Below are 27,470 nucleotides of genomic sequence, written 5' to 3' on the forward strand. Positions count from 1 at the left end.
ATGTACACACTATTCACCCCCATTTTATGGATGTGGCAACAGAGGTTCAGCAAGCTGAACAGATTTGCTTAAAGTCAAAAGATGGTGAATGGAGGAGCTGAGACTTAATCCTGTTCTGACTGCAAATGCCTCGTCTTTGCATTGTATCACGCTGCCTCTCTCATGTCCCACTAACTGTTTCTGAATGGGCTCAACAGGGAAGTGGAGTCAAGGTGCACTTTCCTTGGAGGGTCAGTAGCTATTTCCCCACAATGGGGTATTAAGGAGCCTTCCTCCTGTCTGACAGACCACAATTACCTGGATGTGCGCTCATAACCTTTCTCCACCATGTCCAAAAAGTGAAGGCCTTTGGTAAGATTAGGATGTCAAATTTATCATTCCCTGTCTCTTTTAACATCCAACACCTTGTAGTTGCAATACATCATTTCTTTATTAGGGATCAGCAGAACTGTGCTCATAGGAGCTTTCCTATTCTGGGTCTTAATTTTGTACATTTCCAGTTTCCATGGAGACACTACATTCTAGTATTCTAAGAGTGTCACTATAAAACAATGTGAAAACAAAGCAACTTCATAGAAATGGCTCACTCTGGACATCACCAAGCAACACCCTCATCAAATACACAGGACTGCTGTGCTGCGTTTTGGAGTTAACTGCTGGGGCCAAGCTCCCTTCTTTTCCCCCCAATCTAAGAGGCACATTTCATGCCCATCCTGGGGACCAAGCTCATAGTTACGAGAGCATCTCCAGGTCCCCCTGCTTCAACTATCGCACCACTGGTATAATAAAGTCGAGAGGTAACTATGGCAACATTATTCCAAGGATAAATACCACAATATCGCCTTCAACATTTTTCCCCCACAAACAAATGAAAAACCGAGAATATGTAGGATTAATAGCATCACTTGTTAGCATCACAAAGCCAATGGATGGCAGAGTTCAGAAAAGCTTTAATTATGTGGAGTCTTTCCTGGCTCAGTTTGACACTTGCTCTTTGCCTCCCACAGAGGAAGCACATGTGGATGGTCAGCCTCAGAATTCACTGTCACTGAACCTGGGCACCATCGGGAACCCCAACCTGGGTTTCTGGAAGTTCACAAGATGTCCTGGGTCTGCTTTCACCAGAAGAGTCCGTGTTGTAGGCAGGGGTAACAGCTCACCTCTGAAGTGGAGAACTTCATGGTGGGTCGGCGTCAAGTACGTTCATGTTGACCAGAGCATAGGGAGGGAAAAGGATTCATTGCCAGACCTTCCCATTGCTTAAGACTTGATAGAAGTAGTTTAGCACAGTGGTTGAAAGCATGGACTTTGAACTGGACAGATAACTTGAGTTGAAGACTCTGTTCCTCCACTTTCTAGCTCTTTGACCTTAAGCAAGTTATTGAACCTCTCCAAGTCTCAGTTTCCTCATCTGTAAAGTGGGGATAATGGCCAACCTCATAGCATTGTTGTAAGGATTAAATGAAATCGCAGTGTGTGGCAACGCATCCAACAAAACCCACTTCCTCTTGGCTCACATCTATATTATATTTCCCAGTCCTACTGTTCCTGAGTTATGACCAGTGCAGTATGAGTTGAAATGATGTATTCTTCTAGGCTAGCCCATTAAAAGCTTCCCACCTATGCCCCTCCATGCTCTTTCCCTCGTCTGCTGGCTGAATGCCAACACAAAGGGCAACCTTGGAAGCTATTCAGTAATGATTGGCGGATCATCTGAGCTTAATTTGGGGACTAAATCAACTTGAATGACTGCATGGACCAAAGCTCCCCCATCCTTGGCCAACCAGGAACACCTGAATTAAGAAGTTATTGATAAAGAAATAAACTTCTGTTGTGATAAGCTACTTCAGTTTTATCATCTAGCACAACCTTTAATTATACAAATGCAACATGCTTAGCCCAGTTCCTGACACACACTGAAAAAGCAGTATCTGTTAGGTGTATGATTGAGAAGAGGTCACTTTTCCTGAAAAGGTGGTCAATTTGCCAAGAACTCTGGCAAATACCATCTCTGCTGATTTCATGGAGTCTATGTGATTCGTAGAGTTAGGCGTAAGCTTTTCTGCTGCAATAAGTAATGAAGTACAAATTGAGGAAATTAGTTATCAATTAGTCATTCGATGGTTGGGAAGGCAGGTGGCAGGCATAAATGGTGCCAGATTAGTTAAGCCACGATAAATTTTATTGCTCTACAAGGATTGGGTCTTTATCCATTACTTTTCAAATTTATCTTTATTATTGGCCCCTGGACATGAGACAGGACCTGGACGTGGAAGGAGGTAAAAGACCAGCCAGGGCATTTGAGAGATGCGACGAAATTCACAGCAAATATGGTCCTCACGGAGGCTATTTATGAGCAACTGAGAGAGGAAGAGGCACCAGGGAAGCTATGCTAATCTTTTCTCACTGCCCTCTCTGTAGGGTTTCCAGTTTTCTTAAGGAAATCCCGCAGTTTGCATGCCCTTTCCCTATAATTATCACAATGTACTAAAAATCCCGTGGCGTTTTGCATGTCAGTCCACTGCAGGAGGTAAGAAGGGATCTTTCTGCTCATCTGGAAAATGTAAGAACTGGACTCATGAGATTAAGCTACAACTGACAAAGGGGAGGGTGTGGACCTTTCTAGTCTGCAAGTCCCTGTGACCGACTACATCTTTGTATCTCTTCTAGTGCCTACCTAGTGCCTAAATTTGTTCATAGCTTTTCATTATGCTTACTAGGATATCCAGACTTTCACCATGACCTCTGAGGACTTCCAAGATCTGGGGCCTGCATGCTCTCGAAGTTTATCTGCTACCATTCTCCCCTCTTCATCATGCCCTCCAGTGCCAAATGAATTGGATGGAAGCTGGTAAAATAAATCCCTAGGGAAAGTGGTCTGTTTTAATGGTCAACCAAGGCCCTTTTCATCATAGGCTAAGTTTCAGGAGAAGCCACTGGCTTAGTCTATGTAACACCCAACAGCCACATGGCATCAGTGATTCATTCAACAGGGTCAGGCTGGACCAAAGCAATGGGCTTCTAACCAAGACTCTCCCAGTCTTGGTTCCATCCAATCTAACCCTCACTCAGCTACCAAGATCATCAACTAAAACACTCCTCTATAATAATAATAACTAAAATGCACCTAGCACTAACTAGGTCCAAGGAGTGATACTAAGCATGTTATATATATGAACACATTTAATAAGAACTTTAGAGGTAAGGTATCATTCTTGTTCTCATTCTACTGATGAAGAAATTAAAGCTTAGAGAGGGTAAAATAGCTCGTGTGGCAGAGCCTCGATTCAAAACCAGGAATTCTGGGTTCCAACTACCATATTTTGCCAACTCCAGTAAAATACTTTTGTGGCCAAAGCTACCCTCAAAAGCCCCCTAATACTCCCATAAGTACCACACATGTGGTTTTGCATTATCAACACTTGTACATTAACTCATGCACTAAAGTTTGAGGACTGTTAAGCTAGATTAGGAAAAGGAAAAAAAAGACAGGCTATATTAGATAATTATCAAATACCTACAGGTTAATGGGTAAGGAGTAGGGAATCCTTTATTGTTTCTGCTTTTGCAGGGTTCAGGTCTTTGGTTTTCCTATTAAGACTCTATGACTTCCACATGGTTGTCTGCTTGTTCATGGATCTGTAAATTCAATGAGATAGAATGATATAAATGGAGTAGTACCCTATATAGAGAGAATAGCAGTGGTGGCATGATAAATGCTTAACCACCCAGCTCTCTAGGTGAAAATCACTGACTTGTAGTGTTTTCTGGTTTCCATGGTGTAAATATTCCAACAATGGCCGATTTCAAGGTGCCAATATGACACCAACCAACTGGCAGATTTCCTTGAAATTAGACAATCCATTCTTCCCAGCCAGTATGAGCTGGCTCCAACACACCAAGGGAGGGCAGGCCCTACAGACAGCTCTTAGAGAGGAAATTTCACTGCACATATTGGAGAGATTCTCTCTGTCTGCCACATAGAAGCAGAGTTTTAACTCTTTCTCAAGTGAAAAATGCAGCTGAAATTCTACACAATTATGTTCTAAACATTTTTGAGAATAAACAGTAAAGTAATAACTAGTGTACAAAGTGTAGAATTTATAGACAACTTACAAGATATACCAAGATATTTTTCTCTTAAATTTTCTATGTAATGGCACTGAAATCTTTATTTCTAGAATTTTAATAAGCACATTATGAGGACTGAGCTATACTCATTGTTATTATTCAGTTATTATTGTCACTCGGGGGCATTATTAAGTTCAGTACACGCATGTGCACACACAAATATTTGCATTCTTTTTTGAATGATGTTTTGTACATGTTTTCCTTTGCTCTAAAGTTACTTCCTTCAGTCTACTTTGAAACACAATATGTGTCTCAGAGCTGTACGAATCCCAGGTGAGGAGTGAGCAAAGTTCTATGTCCAGGCGTTGTCTAAATTGCTCAGTAGTTTCATGCAACCCAAATTGCTTCTCCTCCTTAGCTTCCTAATAGGTTCTCTTATCACAGGTAATTCAGAGAGATGAGTTACCAACCTTTTCTGAAACATTTGTAAAATGCCTGTTCATCTTCGATTTGGGTGGGGAGAATTCTCTCTGGAGGGGAAAAGAAGGATTCTGTGACCCATGAAGCAAGCAGCCTCCTGGGAAGCCCAGCACCATGATTATGAGGCTCAAACAGCTCGGTGAGTGGCAAAAATGGAAGGGAGCCCTCCAAACAGATAGAATGTTCAGCTGTTTGGAATCAAAGATAAGCTATCTCAGTTTTGAGACAGTGCACTTTTTTCCTTCTATTAAAATAGCTGATATTATATAGATATGCTATTTTTCAGTTCTTCTGGGTGACCACCCACACCAAATGTTCCTCACCTTCAGTGCAATCCTAGAGCTGATGAAGTTTTGCTGTTCTGTGTTTGTGTGACTTTGGGTAATTGTCTTGCCCTCTCTGACCCTCATAGTTCATCCTACTGGACTGAGAACATTATGATCCACCGTCACCCTGTGGCCCCCATCCCCTCTCTGAGACCAAGGTCAACTATGTGCAAATCTTTTTGAATTTAAGTAGATGTCTACCCCGGATATATTAACTTCTCTATTCAGTGGCTTCTGAGAGGTGTCAAATGACATAATGGATAGGAAAGCTCTTTGGGAAAAAAGAAAGATAAGGGCTGCACAAATGTAGGGCATTATTAATGTTAATTACTTGCAAGTGATATGCATAATGCCCAGAATCAGTGAATTTTAGAGCTGGGAAGAAACTTTATAATCACCCAGTCTAATCCAACATCTCTCTACCAGACCCTAAATATTAGAGCCTGCAGAGAGAGCTCCTTAAACTGCCTGGATGGAGAGAAAGAGACATTTCTTCACATACAGGTCACCTAATCACAAGAAAATGACCACCATTTTCTGAGGCTGATTCAGGTGGCAAAAGCCTTTTACTTCATTTTAACTGAGATCAGTGTGAGCAGGTAAATGTTTAATCACTGTCTCTCCCCCTCCCCTCATTCCATTAAAAGCCCTGATGTTCACTGTTTGCCAATTCCTGTGGTGTCAATACTCCACTGTGGCCAATTTCAAGTTATCAGCAGGAAGCTGCTGAATGTGGAGTTAGGAAGAGACACACATAGTGCTTCTTCTGATCTGGTTTGAGCCAGCTCCAGCAGTCCACACTGCCTCCAGTGACTTCAAAATCACTGAGTCCCTGGCCTCAAGGGATTCCATGAGCAGCTATGGAGATGGATTTGTGAGCAGGTAACTAAAACACAAGCTGATTAGAGTAATAGTGGAGAAAGTGGGTTCCAGGTGCTGTGGAAGCCCAGAGGACAGAGAAGTTAATTAAAGAGCAGCTACAAGGAGGAAGCTTTTGAGATGGGGTTTGAGGAATGTGAAGGAGCATGCCAGGTGAGCAAGGTGAGGGGTAACAGGAAAGAACTCCAGAGGGAGAGCGTGGCAAAAGCAAAGGCAAAGAGGTATGAGTGTTTTCAGGGCATGGTAACCAGTCAGATGTGGTTGAAAGTTTTATACTAAAGCAGCTCCCAGCCCAGAAGCTGGTGACAGGAGGAAGGAGCCCTTCAGAAGACTTTCTCTATTTCATAAGACATGTCCTTTCTACTGAGAGGATGCACTCTAAGAAAGCGCTGTCCGATAGAAATACAATGCAACTCATACATGGGATTCTAAACTTTCCAGTAGCCACACTAAAACAAGAAAAAATAGGTAAAATTATTTTTAAATGTTTTAGTTAACCTAATACATAAAAAACATGATGATTTTAATTTGTGACACTGGCCGTGTTTCACGTGCTAAGTGACATGTGTTGATGGCTCCTGTGTTGGATGGCACAGCACTAAGTTGTTATGATCTCCTTGGGAGAACATAAAAACCTCCTCCCTCCCCAGGGCATGCTCTGGACGGGCATTACTTGGTTTAAAAGAACTCTGATTTCTCCGATCTCATGACATTGCCTCTGACAAAACTTGATTACAACCCACAACCAGTGGCATCAGTCAGTAAAAACTCAGAGAACAAAAGTCTCCCACCAAATGTCCCTAGTAAATTTACCCCTGGGACATTAGTGTTCCAGCTTCTATTTCTTCAGGTGAGTGGACTCTCTCCTGGAGAAACAGGAGAGAAACAGAGAATGCATCTAACATCTGCATATCTATTCCTTTTCTCCATTCTCTCCAGCCAGAACATAGCAGAAGCTCCACCTTTGAGGGTTATGAGAACAACAGTGGGTTCCTCTGAGAAAAGAACTCAGAAGAGAACCAGGCTAACAGCAGGTGGAAACAGACCTTTGCTACCTTTATTATGCACACAGGCATCCTGCCTGACAACACATGCTCAGTGAGATTTTATTGCCCTTGGTTATTACACAGATCTTGAGGCTGACTAAGCTCAAGGACACCTTGATCCCACCCCTCAGCCAGCTCTCTCTCCAGGGAGTTTCTTGAAGTTGCTCTTACTCAGCCCACCTGGTTCTTCCAGCCTAGAGTATCCTTTGTGCTACTTCTGGAGGGTCAAATCATACCCACCTGAAGCCTCATTCTTCCATGAACCCAGCTCGGGCTTGCACAGTCCTCACACACTCCTCTTGCCTGGAAGTCATATGTGATACCTATTCTGTCCCGTACAACCAGACCCTCAGTCATGCCCAGTTGGGTGCTTATTGTCCAAAGTTGTTTTTGTTGGATGCCTTGTCCAATAGTTCCAGTGAATTGAACAAAGGGTGTTAGTGGATATCAACCATGTGTCAGATATTGTCACGGCTCCTGAGGATGCAAAAGTCCTTTCTTTTGAGGGTATCCTAGTATAGTAGGTTCCATCACAATGAGGAATATATCCCCATTTTTACTTTTCAAATCATCTATAAAAGCACTGGGCTCACAAAAACTGCTCTAATACCTTCTGATGGATTGAAAAAGAGCGAGAGAGAGACAGACCTTAAATTTCCCAGTAGAAGCACTCACCATCTTGGACCAAATGATAGAAAAACATAAGCCCCTCATCCTATCCCTCTCCGAAAACTCTTACACTCCAGAATCAGAAAAGCTCTCATTATATGGACACTGCATTGTTTAAAAGTCTCATTTAATATTTTCCCTTACTTCCAAAATTCTCCCAGGTCTCAGTCTGCCAAAGGACTGGGCAGAGTGGAGCATTTCTAGTCAATGAAAGCATTATCATATGATTCTTGTTAATCCCTATATACTGGAAATAGCTCCCCTAGTATTTAGCAAAAGTCTGGCTTCTTAATACAACAGGTATTAGGGTAGGCAGTAGACAGTGTTTTAGACAGCAGGAAAATCTTATATCCCACTCCTTCCCTACAAGGATTTTTTTTTCTTTAAAGTTTCTTCTTGAAGTTTCACTTTAAATATAAAATATGTCCTTGTGGAAGCTGTTAGAAATGTCACCACTTTAACCGGTCCAAATTTATGATGGCATTGAATTTTAATGGAGCCATAAATGTCTGATGTAATGGTGATATATGCATTGCAATGAACTGTTATAGAGAAATATAAAAATAAGTGTAAGATAAAAGATTGTGTATAAAATATGTTTTTACATCTCTGTTAATGATTAAAAATCATACAAACTTGATATTCTAAATCACTCAGAATTGCCATTTGTGGCTCAGAGAACATTTTCTCCCCTGAAAGTCTTTCCCAGGCTGAGTTGATGATTCTGTGGTCAGAAATCACATTCGCTTTAATGAGGACATTTAAGATGATTTTTACGTTGACGTGGGAAGAAAAGTAATTAGCATTAAAGAAGATGGAGATGATGCTATCGATGACCCTCTGCCTTGGGAATGGTCCTCTGAAACTGACAGGATTAATGGGACTGTGGCCTCGTGACAACTCCCGCTGTCTTCAGGATGAGCCTAATGCTCACCCAGGTGTCTTGGAGTGACTTGGCAGCCCCAAGGACAGATCAGGAAAGAGGGAGGGGACAGGGACAAGCAAGCAGCAGGAGGTGAGGCTGTGGTTGGGGGAGGAGATGAGCTGAAAGTGCCCGCAGATGATGCTGTGCTGCTGTCCCAGCTCCACCACAGACCCACTGTGACAAGTGCCTCCACCTTTCCAAGCCTCAGTTTCCCCACCTACAAAATAGAAATGATCCTAGCATCAGGAGATGGGCATTTTTATTTTTACCACCTGCCTCCATTTACCTATTTTCAGGACTGTCCCTAATGTTCATTTGAGCACCCATCCCAACTCATGAGTGAGCGTCCGCCTCTCACACAAGGGTAGCACGTGGGAAGCAGAGAAGGCCCTGCAGCCACAGTAATCTTTTCAAGAATGGGCACATGATGCCCATTTGAGCCAATGAAAAGTCATGAGACTTACTGGAACTTTGAGGATGGGAAAGATACTTTCTTTTCTGCTGGACTTCACCTTGAGAGAACGTGGGCTTGAGTAGTTGCAGCCCTTTTGCCATCACAGCAACCTGTCTGAGCATGGTACCAAGAGATGAAAAGCAGAGTCAAGAGATCAGAAAAAGACGGGACCCTAGAACATTGTTTAAGCTGGATCCAGCCAGGACTGAAGCCTAATACTCTTGGATTTTTCATTTGCACGTGTTGACAAATTCCCTTTCAGTTTCTCATCATTTGGGGTTTGATTTTCCGTCACTTGTAACCACACGAGTCCTAATGGATAGAATGATTCATGGTGAGGGTGAGTGAGATAATCCTCATAATGTTCTTTGTGCATCAAGTCCAACAAGCAAGTCCTCAGTAAGCGCTAGCAAATGCTGTTATCATCGAGATGACGACTGTCCGTAGCCAACACTGTGTCTTGGGGACTGTGCTGTGCACTTGTTTGGCAGAGCCCCCTTCCAACCTCCCAGGATCATACCACGTTTGGCGACCTGCTGCCCTGCTCTCCTCCCCCTTTCCATGACAGATTGGTGGGGCACCTGGTGAATATTAACACTGGCCCTGGCTCTCCGGGAAACCCTGGACTGTGAAGCCCTGAAAGCCAGGCTCCTCCCTGTGTTTGCTTCCTCCCAGCCCAGCTCCCCACAGCCAGCCGCTCTGCCCTCTCTAACCTCAGGATGTGGCTCCACTGCCAACAAGGTCTGGGCTTCTGTTTGCTGTGGAAAAATATCAGGTTCAAAGAGATCTGCTCATAGCTTCAACCCCTCCCACAGCTGGCCACACGCTGTCCCCCAGGGCCTGGCAGCAGCTCAGCCTCACCCTGCTTCCTCTGTCTCTAGCTGTAGTTTGCACCCATTTATTTCTCGTATCATTTTTAGCTTTTTAACTTGCCAAGGCTTGTGCTTACAAAACTGGAATGGAGCATGCAAAACTGGGCTCTAACTCAGGCACTGACTCCCCTACCTTGTGTTCTCTGTTTCTACAGCAAGAGGGCTGTTTGTCCCAGCCCCACGTGTTTTTCTTTTGCTCCTAGAATCCCAGCTTCAAGTCTTAGGGTGCACGGAACAAGATAAAGCATGACCATTTTCTCTGTCTCTGTCCTGTAGAAAGTTCTCCAGTTTTCTCTCCTTCTATGTTAAGGCTCATTTCCCTATACAGATGCCAGATGAATAAAGACCAAGGAAAAATATTTAACAAATGGCCACACATCTCCACAACTTATATCACCTTCTAACAGTCCACATGATTAACTGATGTATTTTTATTGTCTGTCTCTTCCCGCTACTATAATTCAAGGTCCACGAGAGAGGTCTCTTTGGCTCACTGCTGGGTTCTCGGGTGCCTAGAATAGCGTCTGGCACATAGAACAGGCAAACCTCGGAGATACTGCAGGTTCAGTTCCATGACAATAAAACAAATATCACAATAAAGTGAGTCACACGAAGCTTTTGGTTTCCCAGGGCAAAATAAAGGTTACGTTTACACTATTCTGTATCTATTCAGTGTGCAATAGCATTATGTATTAAAAAATAATGTATGTACCTAAATTTTAAAATACTTTATTGCTAAAAATTGCTAACCATGCACCCAACATACAATACATAAGGCAACTGCTAACAGCCATAAAAGAGGAATTCGACAGTAACACAATAATAGTAGGGGACTTTTAACACCTCACTTACACCAATGGACAGATCATCCAAATAGAAAATTAATAAGGAAACACAAGCTTTAAATGACACAATAGACCAGATAGATTTAATTGATATTTACAGGACATTCCATCCAAAAACAGCAGATTACACTTTCTTCTCAAGTGCGCATGGAACATTCTCCAGGATCCATCACATCTTGGGTCACAAATCAAGCCTCAGTAAATTTAAGAAAACTGAAATCATACCAGGCATCTTTTCTGACCACAATGCTATGAGATTAGAAATCAATTACAGGGAAAAAAACACAAACACATGGAGGCTATTTACATTACTAAATAACCAAGAGATCACTGATGAAATCAAAGAGGAAATCAAAAAATACCTAGAGACAAATGAAAATGAAAACACGACAATCCAAAACCTATGGGATGCAGCAAAAGCAGTTCCATGAGGGAAGCTTATAGCTATACAAGCCTACCTCAAGAAAAAAGAAACATCTCAAGTAAACAACCTAAACTTACACCTAAAGGACCTAGAGAAAGAAGAACAAAAAACCCCCAAAGTTAGTAAAAGGAAAGAAATCATAAAGATCAGGGCAGAAATAAATGAAATAGAAACAAAGAAAACAATAGCAAAGATCAATAAAACTAAAAGCTGCTTCTTTGAGAAGACAAACAAAATTGATAAACCATTAGACAGATTCATTAAGAAAAAGAGGGAGAGGACTCAAATCAATAAAATCAGAAATGAAAAAGGAGAAGTTACAACAGACACTGCAGAAATACAAAGCATCCTAAGAGACTACTACAAGCAACTCTACGCCAATAAAATGGACAACCTGGAAGAAATGGACAAATTCTTAGAAACGTATAACCTTCCAAGACTGAACCAGGAAGAAATAGAAAATATGAACAGACCAATCACAAGTAATGAAACTGAAACTGTGATTAAAAATCTTCCAACAAACAAAAGTCCAGGACCAGATGGCTTCACAGGTGAATTCTATCAAACATTTAGAGAAGAGCTAACACCCACCCTTCTCAAACTCTTCCAAAAAATTGCACAGGAAGGAAGACTCCCAAATTCATTCTATGAGGCTACCACCACCCTGATACCAAAACCAGACAAAGATACTACAAAAAAAGAAAACTAAAGACCAATATCACTGATGAACATAGATGCAAAAATCCTCAACAAAACACTAGCAAACAGAAACCAACAACACATTAAAAGGATCATCTACCATGACCAAGTGGGATTTATCCCAGGGATGCAAAGATTCTTCAATATACGCAAATCAATCAATGTGATACACCATATTAACAAATTGAAGAATAAAAACCATATGATCATCTCAATAGATGCAGAAAAAGCTTTTGACAAAATTCAACACCCAATTATGATAAAAACTCTCCAGAATTTGGGCACAAAGGGAACCTACCTCAACATAATAAAGGCCATATATGACAAACCCACAGCAAACATCATTCTTAATGGTGAAAAAGTGAAAGTATTTCCTCTAAGATCAGGAAGAAGACAAGGATGTCCACTCTCACCACTGTTATTCAACATAGTTTTGGAAGTCCTAGCTACAGCAATCAGAGAAGGAAAAGAAATAAAAGGAATACAAATTGGAAAACAAGAAGTAAAACTGTCACTGTTTGTGGATGACATGATACTATACATAGAGAATCCTAAAGATGCCACCAGAAAAATACTAGAGCTAATCAATGAATTTGGTAAAGTTACAGGATACAAAACTAATACACAGAAATCTTTTGCATTCCTATACACTAATGGTGAAAAATCTGAAAGAGAAATCAAGGAAACACTCCCATTTACCATTGCAACAAAAAGAATAAAAAACCTAGGAATAAACCTACCTAGGGAGACAAAAGACCTGATGCAGAAAACTATAAGACACTGATGAAAGAAATTAAACATGATACAAACAGATTGACAGATATACCATGTTCTTGGACTGGAAAAATCAATATTGTGAAAATGACTATACTTCCCAAAGAAGTCTACAGATTCACTGCAATCCCTATCAAATTACCAATGGCATTTTTTTACAGAGCTAGAACAAAAAATCTTAAAATTTGTATGGAGACACAAACGACCCCGAATAGCCAAAGCAGTCTTGAGGGAAAAAAACAGCTGGAGGAATCAGACTTCCTGACTTCAGACTATACTACAAAGCTACAGTAATCAAGACAATATGCTACTGGCACAAAAACAGAAATATAGATCAATGGAACAGGATAGAAAGCCCAGAGGTAAACCCATGCACCTATGGTCAACTAATCTATGACACAGGAGGCAAGGATATAAAATGGAGAAAAGACAGTCTCTTCAATAAGTGGTGCTGGGGAAACTGGACAGCTACATGTAAAAGAATGAAATTAGAACACTCCCTAACACCATACACAAAAATAAACTCAAAATGGATTAGAGACCTAAATGTAAGACCAGACACTATAAAACTCTTAGAGGAAAACATAGGAAGAACACTCTTTGACATAAATCACAGCAAGATCTTTTTTGATCCACCTCCTAGAGTAATGGAAATAAAAACAAAAACAAACAAATGGGACCTAATGAAACTTCAAAGCTTTTGGAAAGCAAAGGAAACTACAAACAAGATGAAAAGACAACCCTCAGAATGGGAGAAAATATTTGCAAACGAATCAACGGACAAAGGATTCATCTCCAAAATATATAAACAGCTCATGCAGCTCAATATTAAAAAAACAAACAACACAATCAATAAATGGGCAGAAGACCTAAATAGACATTTCTCCAAAGAAGACATACAGATGGCCAAGAAGCATGTGAAAAGCTGCTCAACATCACTGATTATTAGAGAAATGCAAATCAAAACTACAGTGAGGTATCATCTCACACCAGTTAGAATGGGCATCATCAGAAACAGCAAACAACAAATGCTGGAGAGGGTGTGGAGAACAGGAAACCCTCTCGCACTGTTGGTGGGAATGTAAATTGATACAGCCACCATGGAGAACAGTATGGAGGTTCCTTAAAAAACTAAAAATAGATTTGCCATATGACCCAGCAATCCCACTACTGGGCATATCCCCAGAGAAAACCATAATTCAAAAGGCACATGCACCCCAATGTTCATTGCAGCACTATTTACAATAGCCAGGTCATGAAAGCAACCTAAATGCCCATCAACAGACGAATGGATAAAGAAGATGTGGTACATATATATAATGAAATATTACTCAGCCATAAAAAGGAATGAAATTGGGTCATTTGTAGAGACGTGGATGAATCTAGAGACTGACATACAGAGCAAAGTAAGTCAGAAAGAGAAAAACAAATATCGTATATTAATGCATATATGTGGAACCTAGAAAAATGGTACAGATGAACTGGTTTGCAGGGTAGAAATAAAGACACAGATGTAGAGAACAAACGTATGGACACCAAGGGGGTAAAGCGTCAGGGGTGGTGGTGGTGGTGGTGTGATGAATTGGGAGATTGGGATTGACATATACACACTATGTATAAAATGGATAACTAATAAGGTCCTGCTGTATAAAAAATAAAATTCAAAACAAAAAATTGCTAACCATCATCTGAGCCTTCAGTGAGTGGTGATCTTTTTGCAACAGCAAAGATCCCTGATCACAGATCACCATAACAAATATAATAATAATGAAAAAATTTGCAATATCATGAGAATTACCAAATGTGACAGAAAGACACGAAGTGAGCAAATAAGTTGGAAAATGGTGCTGATGGAATTGCGTGATGTAAGGTTGCCACAAACCCTCAATTTGTAAAAAATATAACATCTGCATAGCACAATAAAGTGAAGTGCAATAAAACAAAGTCTGCCTGTATATGTGATCAACAGGTATGTGCTGGCCATTGAATACGTGATTGGGACCAGCATAATGTCCATATTAGACACCAAGTTCTCTTTATTCATTTGTTTACTCATCTCCCCCGTCCTTCTTTTTCATCTGCCCTTGCCCAATTACTTCATACCTACTAAGTGCAAAAGAGACAAAATTCCCACATTCAAGGCACTTAAAAGTCCAATGGAGAAGACGTCTACTACTTAACCCAAGAAGGATAAAAAGGCATGATAACTGTCAGAAGGGTTTCAGGGTGTTTGGGGAACACAGCAATAAAGGAGCTTTCTCTAAACGTAGGTTGGCAAGCAAGGCCTTCCGGAGGAAGGGTTTTGTGCTAAGGATAAGTAGGAGTTGGCTTGTCTTCATCAGAAAGAAGAAAACCCACGGAGAGCATATCCGACTATGAGTTCATCCATCTTCCCTTGTTTTCTGCTTCAACGCTGACATTCAAGAGACCCCTCTAGCCAAGGTTTAGATTAGCCAGCTGATTTCAGCAGCAGATAATGTCTGGTATTTCACTGTGATGCATTTATACTGAGTCATAAATAAATTCTGGTTCTCATGCTGTGGGCCCCCCAAATTTAAATGACCCAGTGGAAAATTTGAAGCTGGACTAAAACTACTGGAATGTGCTTTAAACCTCCTTTAGATTTACTTTAAAAAAACAGCCTTATTGAGAAATAATTCACATACCATATGTGTTATCCACAAAGTATACAAGTCAATGGTTTTTAGTTTATTCACACAGCTCTACAGCCAAGCTTGAGCTCTATATAGGGAAAAACCGGGGTAGGAAGGAAAACCCTCAGTTAACTAACCCTTGCTTAGTGAGAAAAACGTAGATTTACTGACTTACAAAAATTGGATAGAGTTAGCCACATAGGGGCAGGATAACATGGGAAATTATAGGGCATGTGTGGGACTGAGCAATATTAAGCCCCAATTACTTTTCCAGAGTCATTTTATTTCAATGATACAGAATTCGCGTGATAACACTGCTTGCTGCAGTAAGGCATCCAATGAAAAGGGGGCCCACGTTGGACCCCGAGTAAATTATGGGAAATGCAAGATACCGATTATCGTCAGCCCTGTTTTACCAGGGAGGTGCTGGGGAAAACGGAGAGAGGGTGACTAAGACAGAATCAGAGAGAGAAAGATGGGGGGAGAAAGAAATTGAGGAGGGAGGGAGGAAGAAGGAGAGAGAGAGATTGAAAAGAGACAGAAAGACAGATTTACAGACACACAAACAGATGGAGAGAAAGGCAGAGATACAAAGAGATAGACACATGCAGATGGAGAGAGGGGAGGGGGCAGAAAGAGACAGTCAGAGAGACACTGGCCCAGGAAAATGCAGAGAGATACAGTGAGTGTGTTTAAAAAATAAATTAAGAAAATTTTAAACTCCCACTGCCTTCATCGTGAACTCTTCACAGAGGCTTCAGACGCCTTTTGCTCCCTCCAGGTCACCTAGGAAACTGGGGGGCAGAGCCCTTCTCTCTCACTGGAAGCAGGAAGGGGGGAGGGGAGGCAGGAGCAGATGCTGGGGAAGAAGCGGCCCCAGATGGCCGTGGGTGGCTGAATCACACCTCCCCCCAGTGCTACTCTGGTGCACTTTTAGGAAAGTGAAAAGGATCACAGAGAGTGTTGCTATAGATAGTGATGCGTCTGATTCTGAAACAAAGGAGGCAGCTCAGGATTTCAAAGCCCTGTACCCCAAACTTTCCAAAACACAGGTTCCAGCATCTCTCCAGGATGCTGAGTTCACTTCCTCCCTGCACAAGACAGGTAGCAAGGTGCCAGATGTCCAGGCTTGCAGCAAAGGGGTGAAGAGCTGCTCCACGGGACACCTCATCAGAGCTGGAAATTAAGTGCAATGAGATTGAGGATGCCAGAATCCCTCTGTGGGCAACAAGTCTTTGTCATGGTTCCCTCTGCAAACAGGGAGACACCCCAGCTTTAAAGAGCACACGCATGCCCATGCCTTCATCCATCTAGTGTGCACGTATGACATGAATGTGGACACAGTTCCCTGAACAAGGTTCAGGGATGTTCCTAAGTTCTCCTCTAGTCGGGTAGCAAACACTAACGTGCTTACTAATCAGAACGGGAAAAGGGTTGAGGTGGGGAAGCAAGAAGCAAATTGTAGAAGGACAGGGCAGGAGGGATGTCCTCAGGTGGCCTTGGAGAGGGGAAGCTGCCTACAGAGAAGGAAATGCATTTCTAATGCCAAGGTCATGGGGCACCTTTGCTACCTGTTACGAGGGAGTTTAGATGTGACTGAGAAGAATGGAGCCGGGACAGTCCTGCTCTGTTCTGTACAGTTTCAGGACTGATGTTGTCTGGGTTTGAATAATGCTATGGGAACCATGAAATGTAGAGAGATTTGAAGGCATCTCCTTCAAATGTGTCAGGTGACCTGACACTTCCCTTTAGTTAAACTGAGATAAGGATGCTATTAAAAATGATCCCCTAATATTTTCTAGGCAAAACCAATATCTCTGTGACCAGAGGAGCATCCAGTGTGGACACCAAAGAATTAAGGAAAACTGAACAAACTTCATCCTTGTGAGGAAAGACCCCCATTCCTGCCACTGTGGACTGTACATGCTTCTCTCGTGATGTAGCCCTTGGAGACTTCTTCTTGTCTCTTTCATCATTCTTTATGGTCAGTTTGGTTCAACCAGGTTCAATTGGACATCTTACTACATGTCAAATCCTGCACTAAGTCCCGGGGTTGCAGAGAACAGTACACTGTCCTTGCCTTGGATGAGCGCACTGTCCAGGGTGGAAGTTAGGATATAAAGCCATCCCAGGGCTGCCCACATACAAGTTTGGACACTTGGCACCAAAGAGGAGAATGTCAGCCAAGTTCACCGTGTGTCTCATTAACCTGGCTCTGAGCTCAGCAGACTTAAGCAAGATTATCAGTTTAGCTGGAGATCAAAAGCTGATGCTACCTCATTTCCTCACCAAGGGTTTCTTTTGCAACAGCAAGACTCCCTGGGGCTCCATGGAAATCAGGTCTCTGGTGGGGATTAAAGCATATGCTCTTTGACTTGAGAAGTCACCTACCAGCGTGCCCCGGCAAGCAAGGAGAAGTACATTAAACCAGGCAGGGGGTGAGGAAGCAGGAGTTTCTTTTAGTTACAAACAGCCTCCCCAAGGAAGTGCCTAGGGAAAGATTAGTGCAGGTAGATTTGAGAAGGAAGGGTGAGAATGGGAAAGAGGGTAAGAGAGGAGAGAAGAGACAGAAGGGGAGGAAGGAGAGGAGGAAGAAAGAAGCAGGAAGGAAAGAGGGAGGGAGAACATTTGGGAGAAGTCTGTGCAGGTAGTCATCATGAGGGATGACCTTGGGTATCAAGTGACAATGCTGAGTTCAAAGGTTTTCTGGGCACTGAAGCCTGAGTTCATTGACCTGGACAAGGCCAGGTAAATCAGCTAGGCATGACCACCACCATCTTGCTGCAATTCTTCCATTGGCAACACTGCTGCTTGGAAGGACATTCTAGGGCTGGGGATGAGAGAGCCCACTGGCACATTGGGGTTTATCTTTAAATTAGCTTGAGATTAAGTAATTATGACAATTTGCTTTCCCAGTGGCCACCAGGACAAGGGTGGGCCCACCCAAAGCCCAGAGTCATGAGCTCTTGGTGAAAGTCAATGGCAGTTGGAGGAGTCTGTATATTCTTACACATCCAAGTGCTAGGTTATAAACCCTTATGTTAGTGCCTAGTCCTCTGGAATTCTGAATTCCTAGTCAGTGAAATCTTTAGGTCTAGCAACTACTACAGTGTGTCACATTGTCTGTTTCATTTCCAAAGAGAGTGTTTTTTGTGTTTGTTTTGAAATTCGGGTTTATCGAGCTATAACTTACATACAGTAAAATGTATCCTTTTTTAAGCATTCGGTTTAATGAGTTTTGACAAACATATACAGTCACATTAATCACCATCAAAACACATTTTGATTTGTTTTGAATATTTCCATTACCCCAAAAAGTTCCCCCAAGTCAACTTTTTAGGTGCTAACGGAAGGCAGGTATTCTCCTCAATCAGGGAGAATGGTATCCTTTTTAAATTTTCCTTTCTGGGCCTTTACATTCATTCAGGATTGATGACCACATCGTTCAAGACTTAAAACCCCATCTTTGGTGAATAATCTCCACAAGGTCAGGGAATAAGCCTGATTTTGCTCCCCAGTGTACCCCCCCAGATCCCCGTGGAATATCTGGCACTTAGGTGATCTGTAGTAAATTGTTGTAAATGGATGAGAAATGTATAGATTTGATCTTAGATCAATTTAAAGAGAAAGTAGCTATGCATCTCCAAAAGGGCATTTTTTTTTTTTTTTCAATTTGCCAGTGCAGACATGAAGGCTTGGAAAAGCAGCTAGAATTCTAACCATTATCTGCCTGACCCAAAATCCTGTGCCTTTTACTCTATGCCTTGCTGCCATCTCTCATTTCTGCAGGTTCTGACAAGCGCCCCACAGCCAGCTAGCTCCAATTCTGCGGCTGAGTCTCCTGGATAATCACGTTACCAAGAAGCTTCCTGCTTCTGAGTTGCTTTGAGCCTTCCTGGGCTGAGAGTCTTCGGCCCGGCAGTCACTGTTAGTTTCCATAATCTTAATGAAGAAGGGCCGCTCCTCCTTGGCTCCAGGTCTTTAAACTCCTGAATTTTAATAACCAACTCCACTGATGATTTACAAATTTCAAGGCAGGAATTAGCAGAAAATTCCATATTTCATAGATGCTGAATTGGGCTATTATCTCCATGCAGCAGGTGCCAATTTCCTATCAAATGGTGAAATGCCGTAATTATCAGTAGAATTCCATTCAAATTCTAAAAGTAGATAAATTACCAATGGGAATATCATTTATTCATTAGAATATGAAGAAAGGGAGAAATATTACCCTGTTCATGGCTGCAATGAGGCTATCTTGCAAGGGAATGCCTAGTTCACGGATGCAGGCTGGGTGATTCTAGATTCATTAAGCTCTCAGGTCGGCAGGAGAGAGAAGCTTCCATGAAACACCTGAACAGACGAGATAATGGGCCACTGATTGAGAGTCTAATGTGTGAGATGTGTTGGTGCCTCCTTATTTTCCTGGTGGTAGTTGGAAAGACACATATTAGAAATCACCGGAAAACTAATAAAAGACTTCCTACTCCCTATCATGCAGGTATCTCCACTGAAGTTACTGGTATCCTGACAAACTGAAGTTCAGAAAGCTTAAGTCACTCACCCAAGGGCACACAGCTTGCAAGAGACAGATTTAGGTCGGTTGGCCAGTTTCCGAAGTCTATGTTTAGCTGGTTACATTCCTCAGCAACAGCAAGTCCTCAGTGTACATCATTGCCTCCCTGCCCCTTCTGCCCTACAGCTAGATCCTGAAAGTCCTGGGATGATTTCAGGGTTCTCACCTGTCAGTGGAGACACTGGGTATGAGCCAGGGCTGTGCAGGCGAAGTTCAACCTGCCAGTGAGCGTCACCATCCTTTAAAGGTGAAAGATGGTATTGTGTCTGGGCGCCCACGGGAAGGGGTGTTTCAGGTACATACTGCTGGTGAGGATGGACAGACTAGAGGTGGTCTTGGAGCTTTACCAGAGGTGGGAGGGGGGAAGGAGGTTGACAGCACACAGTGACAGGGATTCATCAGGCCCCACACATAGAGCTGCCTCCATGCTGGGAAGGAATCTCATTGCAGGTGGTTCCAGGCCATGGGGAGAGGAACAGCAGCTAGAAGCTCAGAGATGGAGATCCTCAGAGGAACCACCAGGCCAGCCAGGGTCATGCTGCCTCACGGGCCAGAAGCAGCAATCAGAGGGGTGCTGAGGCAGCAGGGAAGGGTGTTCCCACTTCCTCCTCCTTCCTGACCCACAGGGACCTCTGCTGCCTTCTGGAAGCCTACTAAGTGGGTGAGCAGGTGCTTGCCCCCATGTGTCCCTTCCTCTGGGTAAATCCCACCCGGTATGGATGCCTTCCCTTGGGTGAAGGTGCCAATGAACCTCCTGAAATATGCAAATATGCCCATAGAGTTCCTATCAGATCACTTCTTTGCTCACGGAAGTTTCTACTTAGGAACTTTTCACATAAGAGCTCCTAACCAGTATAAATAAAAATGCAAACTCAGTCCTTACATCTAGGTTTGAATTTAAGGCCAGGTATAAGATTCTCCCCCCATGTGCCCTTGGGAAAGTTATAAAACCTTTCTGAGCCTCAGTTTCCTTAACCGTAAAATGACACTAAAAGTACAATTATCTACCTTACTGGGTTATTGGGAGAAGTGAGTGACTCAACGCCTGGATTATTGGGAGAAGTGAAATCTGAACACTCGGCAGACGCCTGGAACACATACGGGGCTCAGAAATCTCTTGTCCTCGTTGCTATTGTTTGTTGTAGCTGCTACTGTGGTTATGATTGTACCTGAGTCACAAAGTTGACAGGAAAAGCCTCAATGCATAAAAGGCTGGCTTTGCAGCACACAGCGTACGCTATTGTTACTACTGTTGATAATATTAAAATGTTTGTAGTGATCCTCTGTCACAATATGAGCAATAATATTAATTATTGATCATAATACCTATAGTTAGTAATATTGCTAATAATATACACTAGTTATGAGACTAACATAATAATGCTGGTGCTCAGGGCAAGAGCAGACAGGGAGGCAGGAAGTGGCAGAGTCCTTTCTCTGGGCGTCTTTTCTCTGGACTCCAGGCTGTGGATGAGGCTTTGCCCCTGGCTGACCTCAAGGCATGCAGGCCAGTGAAGAGTGGAGGAGAGTGGGTCTAAGAAGCCGAGGACCTGGCATGCTGGCCGCTTTCTTGGTAATGGAGGGGCTGTTGTTTAAGGCAGGGGGTGGGTGGGCAGGGGGACATTCAAGGCCCCATCAGAGGGAGGCTGCTCAGCAGTATTTAATTTAGAGAGAGCCAGTCATAGCATGGTTCCTGAAAAGAAGGTCAGGCCTGACAAATCTGTTTGAATTCTCTGAATACATCCCAGAATTGGGAGACAATGGTTCCATAATGGGCAATTTATCTGCACTTCACGGAGGCATCTGATGTAGTATGACAAAACTGATTGATTCGCAAAGGCCAATATGGCACGTTAGGAAAGGGAAATTAAACTGGGACAGAAGGATTTTAAATCAGAGAAACCTATTCCACCTGAAGAAAAGGGCTTTTAAAAAATAAGATGCAGGGCTTCCCTGGTGGCGCAGTGGTTGAGAGTCCGCCTGCCGATGCAGGGGACATGGGTTCCTGCCCCGGTCCAGGAAGATCCTGTGTGCTGCGGAGCGGCTGGGCCCGTGAGCCATGGCCGCTGAGCCTGCGCGTCCGGAGCCTGTGCTCCACAACGGGAGAGGCCACAACAGTGAGAGGCCTGCGTACCGCAAGAAAAAAAAAAGGTGCAAAAAATAAAAAAGATGTGAGGAGAATCAGGATTCAGGTTCGGTCAGAAGACAATGGAACAGGAAGTTATCACTTTTCCCCTTTGGTACCCAACCTCAGGAATGCAATGTTGTATGTGGTTAGATGCTGTGAAGCCAGTGCAGAGAATCAAGTCCCACCTGCAGTTAACCTGCTAAACCCAGCAGCCTCATCTGGCCAGGTGCCAGCCAAGGGGCTGAGAACAAGGAGACCTGGCAATCTAGCATCCTGGACCAGCCCTGATGGGGGAGAAGGCAGTTGGTGGTGCCACCTTGGGAAGCACAGGTTCTAGGCCAGGCGCTGATGGCAGCTGGCCCCACTGCTGGTCCTGACAGGTGAGCAAGCCACAAGGTGCTCCAACGGTTCTGCCACATGCCAGCTCTATGTGGACCCCAAACTGCCTTTCTGAGTCTCCTTGTGTGGAAAATGGGGATCACATTGTCATTCTTGCGGGCTGGAGGGAGAGACCCACACACTCATAGGTGCTTGGTGATAGGGATTTATCGTAAGAATCCAGGCAAGGGAGTTAACAACACAAGAGACTGTTCTGGCACGCTCATTAACCAACACACTATGCCCTCTGCAGTGTGTATCAGGCTTCCTAGAAGACGCCCCAAATATCTCATTAGTATTAGGGGCAGAGTTGGAGCTATCTCCCCTTACTTGGCACTGGTACCTCCCAAGTGAAAGTGTTGATCAGATTGGGTTTCACCGTTCAATATGGAACATCCTCACTGAGCAGAGTTTGTACAAAGACACCTCCGCATATGTTGGCCTCTCCCATACCCAGCCTATACGCGTTTTGCTTCCTATGCCATGTTAACGATGCTGGTTTCACTCCATATACATGGCATAGTTCATAGAAACTCCATGTGGAACCTGATGGGAGAGCTGACTTTCCCAGAGAGAATCACGCGCAAGGTAGGGACTAGACAACTTTTATTTCCTCCAGGAGGGGTATGAGCTCAGCCCTCAGTGGGTTTGTGTGAATATTCAACAAGGTAAAAAACACAAAGTATCCAGTATGGAGAGGAGCCATGCACTTAGTAGGTGCACAGAACTTGTCAGATCCTTTCCTCTCACTTTTTTTTTAAAGTAAATTTTTTTAATTAATTAATTAATTTCTGGCTGTGTTAGGTCTTTGCTGCTACACGCAGTCTTTCTCTAGTTGCAGCAAGTGGAGGATACTCTTCGTTGTGGTGCGTGGGCTTCTCATTGCAGTGGCTTCTCTTGTTGTAGAACAGGGGCTCTAGGTGCGCAGGCTTCAGCAGTTGTGGTGTGCAGGCTCAATAGTTGTGGCTTGTGGGCTCTAGAGCACAGGCTCAGTAGTTGTGGTGCATGGGCTTAGCTGCTCTGTGGCATGTGGGATCTTCCCAGACCAGGGCTCAAACCCATGCCTCCTGCATTGGCAGATGGATTCTTAACCACTGCGCCACCAGGGAAGCCCCTCCTCTCACTTTTTATCATTCCACCCAGTGCTCTGTGTGGTGGCAGGGGTGGCGGTGGGGCAGGGCAACACATCCCTATTTTCAAAGAAAGCATGACGCACACTGGCGTGGCACTTACTCCAAACATTCATTAGTCTCTCTAATCCTCACAACTACCCCATGAGGATTGCACTGGAGGGAACTGAAGCTCAGAGAAGTCAAATGCTTTCCCCATGCCCTCACAGCTAGGAGGCAGTGGATCCAGGCTTCAACCTCTGTACTCTGGCTCCAGAGTTTCCACTTTAACCACCACGCCATTCTTCCTCCCTGAAGATGAAGACATGGAGGCTCAGGGAGAGTCAAAGTTTGCCCCCGCAATGCTGTTCACACCTGCACCTCAGCGTCACCTCCCCAAACAGCAGTGACAGCCAGCTCTGGATCATAATTTCACCAGGCCTTTTGGGTGGGCAAGGGTCCCAGTCAACCTTTCTGACAAGCACCCAGACATAGGCCTTGTTTTGAGACTTTTCCAGTCTCCAAGCCTTTGCTTAGGTCACTGATCCAAAGAATGACTTCTATTCAAATTATATGAAGCCCTTCAGGAAATGACTTTATAAGCCTAGGAACACAATAAAAAGCACAATTTTCTGTCTTTCCACAAGAGGATGGAGCAGTCTATATGCATGCACACGGACACACCCATGCGCACGAGCACGCACGCACACACACACACACACAAATGGCTCTGCTAGCACTGGGAACAGTCAACCAACAGAACAGTCAACCCTGCTCCTCTGAATCTGGCCAGTCCAAAACGCTTTTTAAGGAGCATCTATTTTTAAAACTGGAAGCCATTGTGAAATACCTTACTTGGCTTGAGTTCTTTAAAGAGATTCCCATACAGGAGCTGCTTTGTTGTAAAGAAAGCTGTGGAGCAAGACCCAGTCTAGCACCAGACTTCTGACTTGAGGTTGTTGGCAGGGCTGCCAACCCCACCATCTCCTCCAAAGCTTCCTGTGGGCCATCTGTTCAATCTCAGATTGAGGCTCTTAGAAGCCAGACCTGAAACACTGTCCAGACAAAGCCCTTCGCAATTCAGCCAAATGAGAAATTGGCCTTTGGTGAATGTTTGCCTTGGGGTGATCACTCTACCATCTTGGGACATCCTCTTGAGGAAGATCCTGTGTGCTTCCCCCAGGATGCAGATGAGTGAACTGAGACAGGAAAAAAGGTGAAGTGGGGAGGAGTGGTCCAGCCATTCAGCATGCATGGAACTAGGGTTCAAGGAAAAGGTGTGAAACTGAGGCTGAGTCTCCTGCCAGTGAGGCTGTCGGAGGTTAGCAAGCTAGTCCTCAATGCTTTCATTCAACCACCACACCTGAGGGTTTTCTATGCACTTGTGGGTAGGGCAGTGAGCAAACAGAGCCTCAGTCTTATGAGGAGGGAAACAGTAAACAGATAATCAAAGACATGTGCAATTACACACGGTGATAAATTCCACACAGGAAAACACAGGGTGAAATGGGAGCTGACAACAGAGGAGCTAATGAGGGTTGGGAGGGAGAGGTCCTGGGAGACCCCTTGGAAGGAGTGACATTTAAGCTGATGGATGACCAGAAGTAAAACAAATAAGGAATATTCTAAGCATGTAGCAGTAACTGTATCCATGAAGCCTTAAGGTGGGAAAGAGCTATGTGTGTGAGAAAGTCCACAGCTCTGAGGCCACCTAAGATTCCACTTTGGAGGCTGACGCACAGATCTAAGTCCATGGCGGGGACTTTTCCCAAACATTTCACCAACAAAGATGCCTGCCAGGTACCAGACTGAGGCTCGAACAGGTTGCACATACCATCTGTTGGCGAATCCCCCTCAATGCCCTGGGGACCCCTGGGCATGGGGATGGATGGCCACGATGAGTCTAATTGTATCTGATTTCTCTGTGCCAAGCGTGTGCAGAACAACCCAGCAGAGCCTTTGACTAATGACTTTCAAATATAATTAAAAACATATTTCAATAGAAAGCACATTGCCAAGTCTATATCAGCAAAGTGAAATTAACCTTCAGACCATACTGGAACAACATTGAATCGCAAGGGTTTGTAAGAGATTAGATACACTGTAGCCTAATTATGTTACAATAACTCACCTCATTAATCTCCAAGGAAACAATAACGACAACAGCTAAATACTGTAATTAACAAACCCTATTTCAAACTTGATTTTAATTTTATAGGACTTGCTTATATTATCCAATGTAACTATGGAAAAGGCAGAATGTCAGTAGAGCAACCTGGTTCTATAAGGGCTCTTGGCTGACGGAGCCCCAAACCACAAATCTACCAAGTTGGGCCTCTGCTTAGAACCCAACCCATCCAGGGAAAAGTTGACATACCACGCACTATCAAAACCTAGATGTCCCCTCCCAACAAAGAGGGCATAAAATCAAATCTGTATTTGTTTTTCTGGATTTGAAAGGAGGGAATCTTGCACTTGGACTTCTTTTGGGGGCTTGTTCAGTGTTGGGATGCTCCAGCTGCAGGCCCTTTGCAAAGGTCTCATGAGAAAGGTTGGGACAGGTCAGACAATCAAGGGCATAACAATTAAAAGTGGGCAGATAATAGAATAAAGAACAAACATGGCATGATCATCTCAACAGATGTAGAAAAAGCATTTTACAAAACTCAACAACTTTTCATGATAAAAGTGCTCAACAGTCTAGGAATAGAAGGGGAAGTCCTCCCACTGATAAAGGGAATCTATGAAAAAACCACAGCTAAACATCACACTTAATGGTGAAAGACTGAATGAATTTTCCCTAAGATCAAGAACAGGACAAGGTGTCTGTTCATGTGACTTCAAGTCAACGTCATACTGGAGGCTCTAGACAGAGCAATTAGGCAAGAAAAAGAAACAAAGTGCATCCGTATTGGAAAGGAAGAAGTAGAACTATCTTTATTTGCAAATGATAAGACCCTGTACACAGAAAAGCCTAGAGAACACACACACACACACACACACACACACACACACACACACGCACACATTACGAGAATAAGCAAGTTCAGCAAGGTTGCATGATACAAGAGCAATATGCAAAACAAAAATTGTATTTCTTTGCACTAGCAATGAACAACATGAAAGTGAAATTAAGAAAACTTCCATTTACAATAGCATCAAAAAGAATGAAATACTTAGGAATAAACTTAAGTGCAAAATGTTTACATTGAAAACTGTAAAATATTCTTGAAAGAAACTTGAAAATATCTAAATAAATGAAAAGACAGTCCGCCTTCATGAATTAGAACACTTAGTGCTGTCAAGATGAAAACACCCTCCAAATTGATCTACAGATTCAACACAATCCCTATCGAATTTCCAGATGCATTCTTCTTTTCAGAAATTGACACGCTGATCTTAAAATGCACAGAAAAATACAAGGGACAATAACCAAAACAATCTTGGAAATAAAGAACAAAGTTGGAGGACTGACACCCCCAATTTCAAATCTTTCTACAAAGCTACAGTAATTAAGACAGTGTGGTACTGGCATGAAGATCAACATATAGAGATCAAAGGAATAGGATTGAGAATCCATAAATGAACCCTTATGTTTAGGATCAATTGATTTTTGACAAAAGTATCAAGAATCAATGGGGAAAGAACAGCCTTGTCAATAAATTATGTTGAAACAACCGGATATTCAAATACAAAAGAATGAAGTTGGACCTCCTTTCAAAATACTTTTAAAATTAACTCAAAATAGATCATAGACCTAAATGTAATAGCTAAAATTACAAAACTCTTAAAAGAAAACACAGGAGTAAATCTTCATGACCTTGGGTTAGGCAATAATAAAAGCAAAAGCTACAAAAGAGAAAATATCAGGTATACAATATTATAAATCCACTATACTTCGATAAAAAAATAAACATAAATTGGAATTCACAGAAATTTAAAACTTTGTGCTGGAAATATCATCATGAAAGTTAAAAGGCAACACACAGAATAGGAAAAACTATTTGAAAATCATGATCTGATAAAGAACTGGTATCCAGAACATACAAAGACCTCTTACGACTCAATATTAAAAAGATAAACAACATAGTTTAAAAATGGGAAAAGAATCTGAATAGACGTTTCTCAAAGAAGATATACAAATTACCACAAGAACATAAA

At 42.9% G+C, this 27,470-nt stretch overlaps 1 protein-coding gene and 1 long non-coding RNA gene across 19 annotated transcripts in view; both read right to left on the minus strand.

The window, feature by feature from the left end:
• The window catches only part of LOC141276441 (uncharacterized), a 69,212-nt gene extending 65,665 nt beyond the window's left edge, over window positions 1-3,547 (minus strand). The window contains exon 1 of the long non-coding RNA XR_012325944.1: window positions 3,522-3,547. This is a non-coding gene — a long non-coding RNA (uncharacterized lncRNA). The remainder of the gene's footprint in view (window positions 1-3,521) is intronic.
• Window positions 1-27,470, minus strand: part of RBFOX1 (RNA binding fox-1 homolog 1) — a 2,189,093-nt gene that overhangs the window by 1,696,477 nt on the left and 465,146 nt on the right. The gene's annotated exons all lie outside the window — the stretch shown is intronic.

This window comes from Tursiops truncatus, chromosome 15 (genome assembly GCF_011762595.2).
Source record: "Tursiops truncatus isolate mTurTru1 chromosome 15, mTurTru1.mat.Y, whole genome shotgun sequence".
NCBI classification, from domain to species: Eukaryota; Metazoa; Chordata; class Mammalia; order Artiodactyla; family Delphinidae; genus Tursiops; species Tursiops truncatus.